Source organism: Hemicordylus capensis, chromosome 11 (assembly GCF_027244095.1).
Source record: "Hemicordylus capensis ecotype Gifberg chromosome 11, rHemCap1.1.pri, whole genome shotgun sequence".
Taxonomy (NCBI): domain Eukaryota; kingdom Metazoa; phylum Chordata; class Lepidosauria; order Squamata; family Cordylidae; genus Hemicordylus; species Hemicordylus capensis.
The window spans coordinates 21,724,971-21,744,080 of record NC_069667.1 but is presented as its reverse complement, the minus strand read 5'-3'; the positions used below and the strand labels follow the sequence as shown (position 1 = coordinate 21,744,080).

The following is a 19,110-nucleotide window of genomic DNA, read 5'->3' as shown; positions in this document are numbered from 1 at the left end:
CTGCTACATAACTGCTAAAGAAAAGCTAAGATGCATTTTCTTTTAGGAAAACACGACTGGTCCAGTGATAGTGCAGATCTGTTATATAAGGCTGGAAGCAACAAAAAATTATTTGATTAATCGACTCGCTAAATGCAACCTGAGCATCTGCGGTTTGACAAGATTTTTATTTTTAGTGATTGGGGGGGGGGTTTCCTGCAATTTTTTGGGGGGGTCAGGGTTTCAATCCGCTCATTCCTCTTGCTGACCCTGCCAACTCCTTGCGATTTAAAGTGATTTGATTGGGGTTTTTTTGGGGGGGGTGTTCAAAAGTACCTTTGAGTGATTGGGGGGGGGGTTGTTTTCAAGATTTTCCAGAGATTCAGTTTGCTAACTCCTCTTGCTTATTCTTGGTGATTTTAAGGGATTCCGGGTGATATGGGGGGGGGCAATTTTTGGTATTTTTTCTTTGGGTTTTTTGGTCTTTTTGAGACCCCCTAACCCCGTTTTCCATTGATTTCAATTGCTCGCCAACCACAAATTTGCCAATGGCTAGGTTTTGCCGAAACCGAACCCTCGTGCTTGGTGAGGGACGACTTATGTCCGTGTGTGAACTGGATCAGGAATGTGATGTGGTAAAGGGTTAAAGCCCTCTCATGCTATGATCTTCCTTGAATAAACTATGGAGGCGGGGAAAGACCCCTAAGCATGTCAGTGTCAACAGTGTGCTTGATGTAATGTGTAATTTGGCCTTAAAACTTTTCTAGATACAAGGCCATAAAACAATTGGCAGAACGTCTGATTGAATCGGTGTCCGACGACAAGAAGGGGATGCATTGAGTTTTTTCCCTAAAGCCCCAGCAAGCTGGCAGAGACATCTACTTGGTAATGATGCACTGAATTAATAATGAGCATATCCCTTAACAGACACAAGATGGAGTGTCACTTTTCCTTGTCGAGAGGAAAGCAATGGATTTAACCGTATCTTATGTCTGGAATGTTAAGTGTATCAGGTTGTGACACAAACTAGCCTCATCAAAGGGGCAACATTGAAATCAGAGAATTGTTTAGTGGAAAGGAGGGAGGGAGGAAATACCGGTGGGCTTTGTTAAAAAGCAACAGTGTCGACAGAAGCACGGTTGCTACGAGCTGAAAGCAACTGCCCAGACAACTTAACGACAAATGGCGCTTCTCGATGGCAGTGGATGTCTGTGTGTGATACCCTTAAAACAGTTTTTAAACAAGACAAACTGGAAGTTCAGCCATTCAAAATCTCTGATGCAAAGAGGTCATCAGATTCCATCACTTTCCATATAATTTGTAAACGTACACATTCCGTATAGTTTGTAAATGTGTAAAAGTTCTCCAGACTTTATATAACAACTGTGGCAAGCCTATGCAGTGCATTGGGGCTTCTTCAACACTGAGACTGAAACTAGACTTCCAATGTCTTTTTTCAAAACGTAGCTGTGGGGAACCAGGGATTTTAAAATGTACAACTGGCCAGAAAATGAGCATTCCGGGAGGGGGGCGGACCTGTGCAGTTCCAAAAGAAAAGAAACAAGATGCACTTCAAATATTCAAGTCATGCCAAAGTTGTATTATGTTAGCACTGTATTATTTGCAAGTGAAAGCAGTGCATAGGTGCATAGCCCTTGCTAACTGGGCAAAGAGGCACCTTTTACCATGGTGATTATCTTTATTTAGCAGGGGGAGAGTAACTGGCCCTATCCACCCCCAGCACAGAACTTCCAGTAACTGTTGCTGGTGTCTAACTTATGTTTCATTTTAGAATGTGAGCCCTTTGGGGACAGGGATCCATCTTATTTATTTGTTATTTCTCTGTGTAAACCACCCTGAGCCATTTTTGGAAGGGCGGTATAGAAATCAAAATAATAATAATAATAATAATAATAATAATAATAATAATAATAATAATAATAGGTTTGCAATCATTGAACCTAAGAACAGCCCTGCTGGGTCAGGCTCAAGGCCCATCTAGTCTAGCATCCTGATTCACACAGTGGCCCACCAGATGCATCTGGGGATTGTTATATAATGCATGAAGAAACTTCTAAAAATTTAAAAACTATATGGAATTTGTAAGTTTACGAAGTATTAAGATCATCAGGAGAGGTCTGGTTGTGGTCGCTACTAGCTCAGCTGGTGGTGACTCAAAACCAGGCCTTTTCTAGGGTTACCCTGGAATTTTGGGATGTGCTCCCTAACAAAATAAGAAAATCTCCTTTCCCATATGTTTTTGAGAAAACTTTGCTTACCTGTTTAAATTAGGCTTTTCATTTATAGTTTTAAAGTTAAGTTTTAGAGTTTTTATCTATTATTTTAAATTGTTATTACTGTGTCAATATTTTAATTGTTGTGTTTTAGATGGTAAACCACCCAGAGATTTGCATATGGGGTGGTATAGAAATGTGCCACATAAAATAAAAATGTGACAAGTAAAGTGAGGAATCTGGGCTCCTTTAGAACCCCAGGTGCATACTGCAAACAAGCTTGTTACCATGAAGGACTATCTGAAGTTACTTTGTAGTAGATCACCCTTAAGAAGCTTGTTTCTCTTATCTATGTATTGACTGGGGACCAGATCTTATGAGATTTGCTGGAGCAAAGGGTTTCTGAACATCAGCAGAGTTCATGTCTAATAACCAGGATGCACAGGTGTGTTGTAGCGGCTTGCCTTATACACACAAATTGCAATCATATACTACCAATATATCCATTTAAGAAGCCCTGAAGGGTACCCAGATTTGGATTGGGGACACAGTAGAAGGGCTGAACCCTTTGGCTCTGTGCCAACTCCCTGGCTTAAAACATGCCCCCACCTAAGCACCAAAACTCCACTCCCCCCATATTTCACTAACTGTATAAGGTGGTTATATCTGAGCAACCAGAAGTTGAACCTGGCATGCAGCTTTCGACAGAAACCTACTATTTCAGCATAAAGCCTTCTTTGTAACTTCTGCTGCTTTCTGGCTTCCATCCCTTCTTTTCTTTTTTAATTTTAAAAAATTAAACGTATTTTAAGTGTTCTCATGCAGAGTCTGAAAGATGTTATTATCCAAATTGGTTTGCTACCTTTTTTTTTTTTTTTTGGTATGGATGTTTTAAAACCAAAACATAAGCAATGCACAGACAGATCCATTGTTTATTTACGACCCCCGTGACAATCAGTGTGGCATATGTGCCTACAATGTTTGACAGATAAAAAGAGTTATTTACAGAAGCCATGTTTATTATGTATGAAGACGGAAGCAGCTCTAGTAGTTGTTAAACCCACCATTCATTCTCCCCAGAGCTGGTTTCCAGAATACTTGTAGCACCATGCAAAGAACATTACAAATACTCTCTCCTAGCTTGTTCGCCTGTTGTCTTCACCTTGAAGTGTTAATTTTTGAACTCGTGAAAGCTTTGCCATTTTTACATGGCTTGGTTCTGAACATTTTGGAGAGAGTGAACAGAGACATAGGAAGTTGTCTTATACCAAGTCAGACCAGTGGTCCATCTAGCTCAGGAATGCCTACTCTACACCATGGATGGGCAAACCTGGCCCTCCTGCTGTTGTTGAACAACTCCCATGATCTCCAGATGAGGACAATGCACACCATCAAAAACTGTGATCTACCCGGGATTTTTGGTTGTGTGGGAGCAAGGTAAGAGGATAACCTGGGTAGAAGTGATTGTGTGGAAGCAAAGTAGGAGGAAAAGCTAACCAGGTTTTCCTCCCACACAATCACTTCTACCTAGGTTTTCCTCCTGCCTTGCTTCCACACAAACAAAAATTGGGAGCACACACACACAGCTCCCAAACCCGGGTAGAACACAATTTTTGATGGTTTGAATGACCCCCAGTATTCCTTACATGACATAAATTATGCAAGGGGGGGAGAGCAATAATGAATCATGAAATAATTGATTATTAAAATAATAATTACAATCATTAAATCATAATAAATAATTAATGATTATTAAAAATAAACATTAAATAATTAATGTGTGCAAAAATGTTAAGCTGCTGTATCCTGAGTCAGACCTTTGGCCAATGTTTATCGTGAGAGGCATATGTGATTCTCGCTGATCCCCGCCTTTTATCCACAGAACAATCTTGTGAGGTAGACTTGAACTGCATGTGAACTGAGCTGACAAAAGTTATCCTTATTCACTCCTGGATCTTGCATAATGGAGAAAACTGACTACATCCTTACTTAACCTTAACTTTGTTTACTCCACAGGATATTATAGCCTTTTCATTTTAGGACTATTAAAAATGTGGGTGCAACCCAGAGAAACTTAGGCACACTTAAATAGGGATGTGCAAATCAATTCCAATAAATCGGTTTGACTTGAATCTGGGTGATTCGAGTTATTTAAATTTGAACAGAATCACCTCTTAAAAGGGCAATTCAATTCGAATCAATTTTTTGAAATTCCAATTTGAATTAGATTCAAGAGCTGTTTGGCATCTTTAAATAACCACCCAGGCCCCTGATTGGTTAAAAAGGCACCAAAACAGAGTAAACTCAAATTTGTTCAAATTTGAATCAAATATTTGGACCAGATTTGAATTTGAAACAAATTTTTAGAATTCAATTCAAATTAGAAACAAATCATAAAATGTGTTTTGTGCACATCTCTATACTTAAGTCCCACTGAAAGAAGAAGTTAAAAAACAGATGTTTACTTTCCGTTTTTTTCAGTGTCACAAATGTGTGCTGATTTTCACTAGATTCCTCCTGATATTTGTGACTTGATTAATTTTGGTCAACATGTCTTCTAAAGTACCAACTGATCTTGCACAGAGATATACAGTAGGACAAAAGGATGATATGTCCCAGTTTTTGTAAAAGGAAGAATACCAATTTTCACACAGATATATACACACACCCCACCAACGGCAACCTTTGCAGTGATTACCACACCAAAATTCAGTAACTACTTAAGATTGAAATGTCTGTCTTTGCATTATAGCTTATCACTGGGGGGGGGGGACAGGGGACAGGAGAGCACATACAATATGAGGTTTCATTTGGAAGGAAACTCCTCTGAGCAAGCTGCAGACTGCTCATAAAGTATGGCCGAAAAAGCTATATCTCAACAGCAGCAGGGAGACAGCTGCAAAAAATATTGAGCAGAGACTCCATATTTCAAAGATATGTCTCCCGTCTTCCCCCCTCCTGCCCCCAAAGGAAACCCAGTTGGAATGGTTCTCGTGAGGCACATGGTTAGATATCCACCTTCTCCATCTGGGCATAGAAGGCCTCAGCCGAGAAATTCTGCCACGGTTTTAAATGAAAAAGGAAACAACATTGCAGAAGCCTACCGATCCCATTAAGCACGCCTCATGCTGCTTTTATTAAGAAAACACCAATTTGCATATTAAGGAAAATAATGATCTCAATGTTTACATTTGAAAACACGGGGGTCTGTAAAAGGCAGTGTGGAAAGTAGCTAACAGCAGAGTACATAGGAACACAGGAAGCTGCCTTCTACCAAGTCGGACCATTGGTCCATCTAGCTCAGTACTGTCTACACAGACTGGTAGCAGCTTCTCGGAGGTTACAGGGAGGAGTCTATCTTAGCCTTGTCTGGAGATGCCAGAGAGTTAGCTTGGAATCTTCTGCGTGCAAGTATGCAGATGCTCTTCCCAGAGCATCACCATCCCTTGAGTGGAATATCTCACAGTGCTCACATGCAGCCTCCCATTCAAATGCAAACCAGGGCAGACCCTGCTTAGCAAAGGGGACAATTCATGTTTGCTACCACAAAGCCCAGCTCTCCTTTTTTTGCATAAGATCAGCTCTCCTTTCCTTCCTTGTAACCATTTACTTGTCCAATGGCTTAAAGTATCACCACTTGCATAACCCAATGGGTTTATACATCTGGGAAATGTAATCGCATCGAGTTCTTGCAGGAAAATAGAGAAGGGAGAGCAGCAGTGGGGCTGTAGCTAAAATATCTCTGGGCCAACAGTCTGTATGAATGTAGATGGGGTGCCTAAAGAATCACAGGTCCCTATAATGGCGGGTGGAAATGTTTCACAAATGTTTAAATTTTTGTTTAAAGTTTTTTTTTAAAAAAAATACCCCCTCTGGGAGGGGGGTTCTCCAAGGCCGCTTGGGTTGGGGTCCATAGAGGTTCCCCCTTCCCCAGCTGGCCTCCCATCCTTCCCAAACTGGCCTGTTCAGCCTTTCCCCCAGTGCAGTGACCATTTTGGAAGCCACTGTGCCTGTGCAATGGGCCTCTGCCAGATGAATGGTCACATGCTGAAGAATGTTCATGCTGAAGACTGGCCAAACAGGCCGGTTTTGGAAGGATGGAAGGCCATCGGGGGGCAGAAGGGGAAACCTTCATGGATCCCCCTGCCACCTTGAAGGACCCCCCCCCCCGAGGGGGTAAGTAATTTTAAAAAATTGTGAATCCCCTCCAGACTGGACCAAACTGGGGGGGGGGTCGGGTCGAGGGGATGCCGAACCGAACTGGCCCAGTCCAGTACGAGTCCAATTTGGACTTGAACTGAACCAGACCAGCCGGTTCTGTGCACACCCCTATGAACATCCTCTATGTCTGTATTGGCTGACAGTTTCCTGAAAAGTTCCAGTTTTGTGGATGGGGGCGTGAAAAGGGAGTGGAAAATATTTCTGGGGGAATGCCCGCAACCCCTTGCTTGGACTACTTGGAGCCATCTCTTAGTTGGCTATGGAGAGTCATCCCAGGAGGCAATTCAGAGCATCACGGACCAGTGGCAAGGGAGCTTCATAGCTCTGTGCCAAACAAGAAAAAGCTGGCACTGGATGTACCGAAGAGGGTGCAATTAAGTCCATTGTGCCTATGATGCATAACCATGATTCAGAGCAGCTTAGAGAGATGCCTGTGCCTTTGAACAGCAGACGCAACATGCAATTAAGTCTACTGCAGAGACAGCACAACCGCTGCTGCTGTGTGTACTGAACATGCAATGCCAGCACGTGGGAAGGTGGAAATAAAGGGACAGGTTCTGCGAATCCTCAAGTGGGGCTGGCTGAGGTCCCCACACTGACCATCTGGCTGGTACAGAGGTTGGACGAGCCAAACATCTGATGACTAGGAGGGCTCCCCTGTAATATAAAGACAAAGTGCCCCCTCCCCAGTCAGGTGCCTCCATAGATTCTACTTCACAAAATTTTCATATTAAAAGCATCAGCCATTAAAGATATTCAATTCAAAGTCTCTTTCCTTAAAAAAAGATTTTTGAAAAATTGAAAATTCAATTCATATTGGTTCGCATCATCTTAACAACTGATGGGAAAGATTGCTTTCCTTCTGAAAATGTTACAGAGCAAGTTCCTGAAAGGTTGTTCTTTAATAACAATTTTTCTACTGCAAGAATGGAACTTTGTTGATTACATGTCTCTACCACCTATTGAAAAAGTCTCAAGATGCGTTCTAGAGGTCATTCTTACTGGTCAGCTGTGAGGCCCAAATGGCATAAGCAATACTGGGTGGCTTCAAAGACCACCAGCAAGACAGGAAGCTAGGAGCAGGTCAGAAAATTGTCAGGAAGTGAAAGTGCGCATCTGAACCCAGCCAAGTCTGGTTCTTGAACCACATTCCTATGACTCAAAGGACGTCCTTCCAAGATTCTCCACCCAACTTCAATGTCAGTTCCAGGTGGGTGGAGAATCTCAGGAGAATGCTAGGTGAATCTCGGAAACCTGACACAGGAACCAGACTTGGGTGGGTGCAGATGCCACACCCACCAGGAGCACATACTCTCGTTTCTCGACATTTCCCTGATATGTTCCTGGTTTACTGACTTGCTGCTGGTTGTGTAAAGCTCCCCACTGTGCGAATTGGACGCATGCCCTGGAATATACCCCCAGGTCTTCTGCAACCCCCAGAGGTTCCATGGCAGATGTGTGGGGCTTCCTTGGCAGATCAGTCAATGGGCAAATAATTCTTTTTATGCACTTGAGAAATCCACTTCATTTTTGCAAGAACCTTAGGATTAACCCATGGCATCCTGGTCCAGAATAGTGGCTTGGAACACGGTGCCTCTGAGCCCATGGTCAGCCCAGGAATTTGTTTTTCAGTATCAAAGCTGAGCTCACAGTCCTTTCATGTAAAAATCCACTCCTGGTTTCCCCTCAAGCTTTCCCCCCTTATTTTCCATTTTAGCAGCCTAATTTAGAGAAAATGGGAGTTAGGGAGAAGCCTTTTCCTTGTTGCTACCATTATGTGTGTATTTATTTTAATTTATTTAACACATTTTAATACCTCCCTATATGCAATTCCCTGGGTTGTTCACAATCTAAAAACAACAACAATTAAAACATTAACACAATTAAAACAGTTTAAAATACAGATAAAATCTCTAAAACGTAAAACATTAAAACAATGAACATTAATATTTGGCAGCAAGGAACCTTTGCTGAACTACTGCAAACCACCCAGAAATCTACCAGTAAATAGAGAGAGGCTTTTAAGATCTTTTAATTATAAATTGACTTTTTACTGGGGTTTTTGTAAAAAATCTTTTGGGTTTGTTTTAATTGATATTATTCTACACTTTGTTTAGAGCCTTTGGAGTCAGGTGGTATATCAATTAAATCAATCAGTCAAAGTAAATAATAAAATAAATATTTCTTTACTGCTGTGAGCTGCTCTGAGCAGTATTGCACTGTAGGGGTGGAATATAAATATTTTAAATAAATTAATAATAATAATAATAATAATAAGAAGAAGAAGAAGAAGAAGAAGAAGATCTGGATCTACCTTCTGTCCATCCCTTTAAAGCAGGCTTGGCACCAGAATATATATATATTTTAATGACATGAAATGAAAAACAGATTCCAAGGAAAAACATCTGAAAAATTTCAGAGGACGGCGAACTGGTTTATATAAGACAAATGAACTTTCTCAGGGGGGTTCTGCACATCTCAGCTTTACCATGCACCCCCCCTCCCCACCACAATACATAAATTAGGATCCTCCCCACAACATTGCTAATACTCATGCAGTGGACAGTCAGCTAAGCAACTTTTAACTTGCATAGAGGATTCATGGACAGCTGCCAATGTGTGTGTTCAACTTTCTTTCCCCGTCTGTGTTTCCCTCCTTCTCTCTTTTCCTTTTATTAACGTATTCCCACATGATGCTCTCACCTGGAGCCCTTAAGTGTTTTTCCATATTTGGATGAGGGACAAAAAAGAAAGAAAAAAGCTACAGTACTGGTAGTAAAACCTAGAGATACTCTCACAAGAACCATGTCCAATTCTTGCACTTTGTTTGAATCAACAATACTAGCCCATAAAACAGGGCACAAATGGTTTAAGCTATTTGTCCAGGTGTTTGTAAATCTCCCAATGCAGTTTTCATATTAGAACTGTACTAAACAGGTTTTTGGCTATTGTGACAGCAGAATAGAGACTACTTGACTCTAAGAGAACACCTTCTCCGTTATGAGCCCCGCCGCCTATTGAGATCATCTGGGGAGGTCCATCTGCAGTTGACACCAGCTCGTCTGTTGGCTATTCAGAGACGGGCCTTCTCCATTGCCGCCCCAAGGCTTTGGATTGTGCTCCCTGCCAAAATTAGAGCCTCCACATCTCTGACATGTCTCAGAAATGTCTAAGACACATTTGTTCATCTGACATTGTTTTTAATTTTTTCATTTGTTCTAATGTTTGAATGTGTGGTGTTTGATTGTAAACCATCCAGAGACGTGGGCTTTGGGTGCCATATAATATGTTACATCAATAAATAAAGTGATAACCGTGCGTGTTCTGGGTTTAAAAATGGGATTGTGATAGGACCAGATAAGATATCTGATGCAAGAGGAGACAGCAAACTGCAATGGGAGATGTTAGGCTTTGAATCTAGGTTTAATGTGGGCAACCAGCACTGAAGTGATGGTGTGAACCCATGCCAAGTTGGTTTATGGTGCAAGATTCTACTTGGGTCTATGGCTGCTGAAGCTCAGCACACCTTTCCCCTCAGCCCGACAGGCTCAAATTAGCACCAAGTACTTCCCTTGAAAGCCACCTAATGGTGCAGTGGGGAAATGCCTTGACTAGCAAGCCAAAGGTTGCCAGTTCGAATCCCCGCTGGTATTTTTCCCAGACTATGGGAAACACCTATATCAGGCAGCAGCGATATAGGAAGGTGCTGAAAGGCATCATCTTATACTGCGCAGGAGATGGCAATGGTAAAATCTGTCCTGTATTCTACCAAAGACAACCACAGGGCTCTGTGGTCGCGAGGAGTCAACACTGACTCGACAGCACACTTTACATTTTACTCACATTGAAATTAATAGGAAAAGTAAACTTGTTCCTTTTATTTCAATAAGACTTCTTATGTGTAACTTAGTGAAGTTGTGGGTTGGAGACTATAGCAGCCTGGCTCCCTAGATTTGTGGTTTCATGTATACTGTATTTCCGTGAATCCAACACTAGGTTTTTTTCCAAGTGTTTTTGCTATTAAAACTGGGAAGTCATCTTACATAAGAACAGCCCTGCTGGATCAGGCCCAAGGCCCATCTAGTCCAGCATCCTATTTCACACAGTAGCCCACCAGATACCGCTGGAAGCCTACAGCAGGAGTTGAGGGCATGCCCTCTCTCATGCTGTTACTCCCCTGCAACTGGTACTAAAACATGGGAACACAGGAAGCTGCCATATACTGAATCAGACCATTGTTCTATCTAGCTCAGTATTGTCTTCACAGACTGGCAGCAGCTTCTCCAAGGTTGCAGGTGGGAGTCTCTCTCAGCCCTATTTTGGAGAAGCCAGGGAGAGAACTTGAAACCTTCTGCTCTTCCCAAAGTGGCTCCACCCCCTAAGGGGAATATCTTCCAGTGCTCACACTTCTAGTCTCCCTTTCATATGCAACCAGGGCAGACCCTGCTTAGCTAAGGGGACAAGTCATGCTGGCTACCGTGAGACCAGCTCTTAAATTCAGAGTCTGCTTCCTTTTGAATATAACCTGTATTTAATCTCTCCTTTTTAAGGGGGTCAATTCCAATTCAGAGTCCTCTTCAATTCAGGTTAAAACGGTATTTAAATTTAAATATTACAGTTATGAGATGGGCAACCCCAATCATTGGCTTCCATCCAGCTTAAGATACTCATAGGTTATGGAGATTAATAGGTCAAATCTACACGGCCTATTAATTTCAGTGGGAGTACTGTTGAGTAACAGTCTGAACGGAAGCCAGAGACTGGATTAGTCCCTCTCATAACTGTGGGGTGTGTGTGTGCGTGCGGGGGGAGGCATGTGCACACATGCATGTACACACAGACACACACACACACACACACACACACACACACACACACACCGGTTATGAGAGGGGCTACTCCAGTCTCTGTCCTACATTCAGAATAAGTTACTTGAATTGAAGATAGCTCTGAATTTAAGATGGCCACCTTAAAAGTAGAAGTTAAATACAGGTTATTCCTGCAGCTCTACTGGGTACCTCTACCAAGCACCTGAGCAGAAGGTTTTCGACTGAAGGGGTGCTCTTCTTTTAAAAGGGTGGGAGCCCCCAACATAAAACAATAGCTGGGTATATATATATATCCATGCTGGGTGGACAGTGTGAACTTCATGGCATGATGGTCAGCCGGGAGACCAGGATGGCCAGTGATGCTAGTGGGGGCCAAAGCCTCCCAGATGTCACTCTGACCAGCAGCGTTACAAAGAGAGACGACTCCGCTGCCAGAAGTCTCTTGATGATCCCCGCCATCTGGCCTCCATTAAGGAGTATTGCAAAAGCAATCCTTCTCACAGTATTTACAAATACAAACCACATGGCCGGGCCTTGTAAGACTGCATGAGCAACCAGGCCCTGCGTATGGTTTTGGCTTCAGTGATTCTATTTTATTTTATTTTATTTGAAATACGAGCTGGGCAAAGAGGTTTCAGCCTAATGCTTGTTCCAGTCCATTATTCTTCACCCTCTGAAGTTTTTAAAAGGAAAAAAAAAGGGGGGGTAAATATGGAAAGAAAATCCACCCACAAGCAGAGGACATAATGTTATGTTATTTGGCAAATCAGCGCTAAATGAGGAGTTAGTTAACTGAGTCCCCCCCCCCTCCTCTCTGTTTGGCCTTCCATTCAATTAAAAATAAATAAATAGAAACCTCTTCAGCTGACTGAGCCTGTAAAGTTGTATAAGTAATATACAAAGCTCCTTGCATTTACTGCTGCAGCTAAATCAATATGGTTATCTACCTGTCAATTTTCTGCGCTCTTTAATCCAGAAAGAGTGCAGATCTTTTATATATATATATATAGCTTGCTGAGGAAGTACTAAGCTAATCAATATATCCTGTGATAAGGGGACGATTTGAAACGCATATAACAAAAGCTTATCATTTCACTCTACACTGAACCTGTCAAAATATTTTTCTTGGGAGAAACGTCAAGTGGAAGCCTCCATCTTTCACTGCTTAAGTGGCTGGTGACAGCAGCATGATGGGAGTTTGGGCTGTGCACTTTTGGACATGGGAAGCTGCGTTCTACTGAATCAGATCATTGGTCCATTCCAGGGGATGGAGCTGCTCTGGGAAGAGCAGAAGGTTCCAAGTTCCCTTCCTGGCTTCTCCAAGAAAGTGCTGAGAGAGATTCCTGCCTGCAACCTTGGAGAAGCTGCTGCCAGTCTGTGAAGACAATACTGAGCTAGATAGACCAATGGTCTGACTCAGTATATGGCAGCTTCCTATGTTCAAGCTCAGTATTGTCTACCAGAGATTCTCAGCGCTGGGTCCCCAGATATTATTGGACTTCAACTCCCATAATCCCCAACCAAAGGCCACTGGGGTTGGGGATTATGGGAGTTGGAAGTCCAATAACATCTGGGGACCTAGCTTGAGAATCTCTGACACTGCCTCGCAGTGGGTCTCCAAGGTTCAGAATCAGGAGTGTCTCTCAGCCCTACCTGGAGATGCTACCAGGGATTGAACTTGAGACCTTCTGATGCAAAGCAGATTTTCTGCCCAGGAACACAGCTTGAAAAGTAGTTATAGGCAAGTCAACTTGCAATTTGTCTTAAACGGCCCTGATTCTTCTGGTCCAAAATACTTGGGGGGAAAACCTATGTGTGACTTTGAAAGGGGACGTACAGGGGAGGTGCATCTGGGGTGCCACCGGCTGGTCTGGTGGCGACTCAAAAAGGTGAGCCTTCACCGTAGTTGCCCCAGGGCTGTGGGATGCACTTCAGGCTGAGATTCAAGCTGCTCCATCCCTGTTGGCTTTTAGGAAACAACTCAAGACACATCTCTTCAGCCAAGCTTTCTAGCTATCGGGTAGTTTTTATGGGAATTTCAATTTGATCTTTCTATGGGTATTTCAAATTGATCTGTTTTCATTGTGAAAATATCTTGGTTCTTATTGCTGTAAACCGCCCAGAGAGTGACTTCGGTAGTGGGCGGCATACAAAATTGTGAAACAAAAACAAACTCTTCCTGTGAATATTTCCAGTGCTTTTGGAGTGCTGAATTGCTTCAGTGTTCCCGTAGCCCTGGTAAATCCTTGCTTTAATCTGTGCGCCTCATAATTAGCGCCCAAGAAGACTAATGGAATGTGCAAGAGATTCCCTGCTAAGTTAGTGAATCTCAAATGATCATTTCTGGGTGTCGGATTCTTCCAGGTTTAAATGCACCTAAGCATAACTAGAGTCTGGATTTAAGCACAGGGGCCAGCAAAGTGGACTCTCACACCCCAGGGGTGTGTTCAAAGAGAAGTCAAAGATTTAGCTGTGCAATGCCTGAGGAAGGATGAGGCGTGCAACATTTCACTAACAAAAGAGAACTCCTGCATGGGCAGCTAATGCTTCATAGGGTTCTGTACATGTGCCTCTGTCTGCAAAAAGGTTTTGGCTAGGGACCAATACAGAAGAGAGACAATGGTGTGTCATCAACAGAACGCCAGAAGAATCGGAGCTAAGGTCCTTCAAGCTCAGCATCCTGTGTCCTATAGTGGCTCACCTGGTGTTTCTGGGAAGCCCGCAGGTAGGGCATGGAGACAATCACCTCCTGTCACTATGTGCCCCACCTCCAAGCAGCTGGTATTCAGTGAATACCATCTCTAAACATGGAATTTCCACACATCCAAGCAGCCATTGATAGACCTTCTCCTTCTCTATGAATTTATCTCATCCTCTTTTAAAGCCTGCTCAGCTAGTGGTTGTCACCACATCTTGTGGCAGTGAGTGCCACAAATTAATGGCGAGTTGGCTAAATAAATCCTTCCTCTTGTCTGCCTAGAATATACAGTCACTAAATCACCTTAACTGGATGAAAGGATCATGGGAGAGAGGAAAAACAAAAAACTTATCTCTGTGTGCTTTGTATGCCCTGGGCAAACTCTCACATCTAAGTCCCACCCAGGAACCCACATGGGGGGGGGGGAGAGAAAGAGGGAGAGGGGGAGGGAGAGGGAGAGAGAGAGAGTGAGTTAAGAATGGTTGTGAACCTTTATGGTAATACTGTTGAAATTTCAATTTCTCCCTTCTCAGGTAGACTACTCCTGTTCAGAAGCTACTGTGCACCCAACAGAGTGGCTCAAACATGTGAGGCTCATTCAAGCGTCCATTTTGGGACAGGCTGGAGAGCTCCTAACCCATGACCAGAACTTCTGTTTGGGTCCGCAAAACCCAGGACGCACACAACTAACCCAGGTGTGGCTTCCATTGTTGAAAACAGGAGTTGCAAGCCCTGCCTCTCTGCGGAAAGTCCTCCAAGCCCTTGCATGCCTTCCCAGCATGCTTTGAGATGCCAACTGGCTGCAAACCTCTCATGACATCAACCGCTGTTGTCCCATTGGTCACAATGGTGCAGGAGGCAGACCCAGCCCTGCCAAAGCAATTCCAGCTTTAGACTGTGCATCACACATCCATCGAGAGCCGCCCTTGTAGTCACAGCTCTCTATGATCATGCAAATGTGGGCAGCCCAGCTCCTGCCCTGATTCCGATGATTGTGTGAACCAACCTATTAAGCCATAACCAACCCTACATTACACAATTCAGTAAGCACCACCCCAAGTTCTGCTGCACTCCGACTGAAATCTTCCCTTCCAAATCTGTTAATGGCTTTGGTTTTTGTTTTTAATAGACAGCAAGAGCGAACACATTTATTTGCCTTTGCAACCTCATTATTTTTGTTGCATGCAATTATTTCCTTGCCAAACAATCCTGGTGACAAATTGCAACAGACTCCTCCAGCAGATTTTTAACCCAAGGTAAAAACAAACAGAAACATCTGTAAAGCAATCTTGTACAAAGCTACGTTTATTAACAAATACATTTTTCTAATAAAACACCATCTGCAAGTAACCCTCCGCTTCCACTTGATATAAATAGGCCTTTTTACGGTTTTCAGATGCTGTTCCCAGAAAATTATTCCAAGCCCTCCTGAAAAACACATCAGTCTTTGTTGCCCTCTGGAATGTTAATAAATAATGGCAAGGAATTTTTCTCTCTCTTTAAAGCAGTCAAACAAATTATTGGCTCAAAACAATTATTCCAGAAAGGCAGAAGGGGAGATGACCTTTTGCGGCAAAGTACCCAAAGAATGCATCATTGCTTATTCTTGGTTTTTTAAAAACATATTACCAGTCATGAAATAGATATTTGGGGCAAGTCCTGTTATTTCTATATGCTTTGAGTTTCGCCCTAGATATGCACCACCATGCTGAGAACCTCTTAAAAGGAAAATAATTGCACAATGCATAGACCATACGGACACACTTTGGAAAGCTGTCGGTATTCAAGGCCATGCAGACACAGTGCTAAACAAAGCCAAATCTGCACCAAAATGACCCCGCCTCTGCAGGAAAGCCCAATTATGTGACTTGAATGAATTATACTCATTTTGCAGAATACAGGCCATTTCCAACAGCCCGCATGTGGAGAGGCAAGGTCCTAGGAATGATGCCAGAGCAGGGGCTAATCATAGGGATTCCTCCACAACTACACTTTCTATCTTCTGAGGGACAAATGAAATGTATGTATGTATGTATGTATGTACGTGCACCATCTAATGGCTCAGCGGGGAAGCATGGGAGATGGCCATGGTAAACCCTTTCTGTATTCTACCAAGAAAACCACAGGGCTCTGTGGTCGCCAGCAGTCAACTCCAACTCGACGGCATGTATGTACATATGTATACATTACGTACTATTAGTAGGCACGGCCGGCCCATCCACTAGGCAAATCTAGACAGTCACCTATGACCTTCATTGGGGTGGGGGGCTCATAAACAGTGCCAGAATATAGCACTGCCAATTATTCTCTGAGGAAATTCTCACGATCGGCTCGCTTTTTGCTGATCATGTGCTGCAATGAGAGCCAGCAGCAAACCTCCTAAAGTACCCCTCCCCTTAGTCAAGGTTAGCGGAGCGAGTGCTCCGTTAGCCTTGCCTTTTTGATTGTTTGTTGCCGTGGTGCAGCTCCACACCACAGCAACACACCAGGAGACCCCCTGCGGGAGGCTGAAACAAGCCTCCCGGCCCTGGGGGTCTCTCCGGGATGCCCCGCACACTCACGCGGGGCATCCTGGAATTTCCGGGAGTCACATGGCCCCCGATCCCTGCAGCCCCCGCCGGCTCTGTGACGGAGTTGGCAGTCGTCTGAATGATTGTCTGCGGGGAGAGGGGGCTAAGTCCGCTCTCCCCGCAAACCTGTTCTCGGCGAATCTCACTGATTGTGAAACTCGTCTCTCTCTCTATCTCTTGTATTGCACTCCGGAAGTACTGCCCAGCGATGCAAGACTAAGTGTAAGATGTAGTACTGTGCCCTGCTCCCCAAAGGTCCTGTGCATTCTGCAACCCAAAATACACAGAGAGCTCATTCACACAATCCAAAACTGTGTTCTACCTGGGTTTGGGAGCTGTGTGTGCCCTCAATTTTCAGTTGTGTGTAAGCAAGGTAGGAGGAAAACCTTGGTAGATGTAAAAAGAGAGGTGGTTCATATGACTGGGTGGATGGGGCACTGGGTGGGGAGGGGTGGGGAAGAAAGTCTGGTTAAAATCACCTCCCACCACAGACAAGCGTTTCACTGTTGCTGGGCGTGAGGACTGCGCTCCCAGACAATCCGCATTACTTCTTATAGATGTAAACTATAATATACATTGTTACCACTACCCTCCTCTACCACGACTACACATTTCTTGCGCTAGACCAAATGCTTTCCTACCCAAACATCTGCAACTTGTCCAGTCTTTCCAACAGTTTCCTTGTAGCGCAGGTTTATTCAACAATAAAATGTTTCAACTCAACCAAAACTCAAGCAACATCGTGCGTTCTTTGATCACAGACTGGATTGCATTGATCACAGGTGCACAGACGCTCGTCGGACCAGGAACTAGGGTGGACACACAGAAGGATGCCAGATGTGGCACCCAAACCATTTCCCACGCGCACCAGAACAGTCCATGATAACCAAATGGCAAGTGGGTGGTGGGTGGGAGAGAGTTGTATCTGCTCCTTAGCTTTCATGTCCAAGCAGTAAGCAGATATTAAGCCACTTCCCATTTCGCCATGGTTCAGGTCTGCATAACTTGTGACTCACCAAGTTGATTGCTGTCCCTGCCCCCTTCGCCATTATAGCTAGCAAGTACTTGAGAACTTCTCTGCCTTTCCTGCAGCCCGGAGAAAAGCAACAAAAACAGTGCCATTCTCAAAGCCATGGTGAGGCATGGACACTACACATTTATTTATGCATTGGCTCCTTTAATTTCCCACCTCCGTCCCAAATTTATTCTCATAACAACCTTATAAAGTAGATTAGGCCAAGAGATCACTGGCCTGAGACCACTGCATTTGGCTTGATAAGTGAGTAGTTTATACATGGCCAGCTAGGGAAATACTCTGAATAATGCCCTTTAAAATCGCACTCACAAAGTCAGGTTTGCTTGGGAATGCAGCCCAAAGTGGGTGGTGAACTCCACCAAAGGCGAAACACCGATAGTCAACAACACCAACCGACGTAGGTTTCACCAAGAGCCAGGCCTCTGTTGGTACAGCAGGAGTTAACAATCCAACCTTAATTTTGTCACACATACCATGGTTTCGTATAATGCTGGGGAAAGTTGAAGGCAAGAGAAGAAGAGGACGACCAGCAGCAAGGTGGATGGACTCGATGACAGCAGCAGTGAATGCACCACTGCAAGACCTTACAGGTCAAGTTGAAGACAGATCATCCTGGAGAGAATCTATCTATGTGGTCGCTAAGAGTCGACAGCAACTTGACGTCACTTAATCAATCAATCACCATGGTTTCAACAGAATGGATTTCCAAGTTGCCAGGTTTACAAGTTACCACCAGAAATGCCATTGAATTTATAATCCATGAGGCACACCCACAAAGTTTAGTCATCGGTATCATCAGGATACAAATACTCACAGGGACTTTTGGTAATGTCTATGAGCATGTCTACGAGCACACACCCCACCAGAGATAGTAAATAGGTGATCACATTGTTGCATTATCAGCTTTCTAGGTTTTATTGCTCCTTCTTTATCCCTATCCCCAAATAATTAGGAGAAAATTGCTGTCATTTTTGCACAGGGTTAAGGTAGGAGTTAGGGCAAGCCTGTTCAACTCCACCCCCCACCCCACCCTGTTTTTGGACTTCAACTCCCCCAAATCCCCAGCCACAGTGGCCCATAGCCAGGGATTATGGAAGTTGTAGGCCGACATCTGCAGGAAGGCTGAAGTTGCGCAGCCTTGAGTTAGGGTAAGAAATGAACCCACTGATCTGTGTTCCTTCTAACAGGGATTCCCAGATGTTGTGGACTACAACTCCCACAATTCCCAGCCAAAGGCCATTGTACCTCGGGATGCCGGGAGTTGTAGTGAACAACATCTGGGAATCCCTGTCAGGGGAACACTGCAACTGATGCACTCTCTCCATGGAAGAACCTTTGGAGGACATGCCTGCCCATTTTCATTTCCATCTCTTTGACATCAATACAACTTTATAGCAGTTTTCAAGTTTTTAAGATATGTCCTAGGTTTTTAAAACACCATTGGGAATTTGGCCTCTGCAGGACCAATGGCCAGGACAATCAAAACACGATAAGATCCTGAAAGCTGAAAAGTCTTGTAGTGCTATCACCTGTTTTCCAACTC

General features: G+C 43.7%; 1 protein-coding gene across 2 annotated transcripts in view; it reads right to left on the bottom strand.

Annotated features, from left to right (window-relative positions):
* The window catches only part of AFF2 (ALF transcription elongation factor 2), a 401,341-nt gene that overhangs the window by 262,934 nt on the left and 119,297 nt on the right, over positions 1-19,110 (bottom strand). The gene's annotated exons all lie outside the window — the stretch shown is intronic.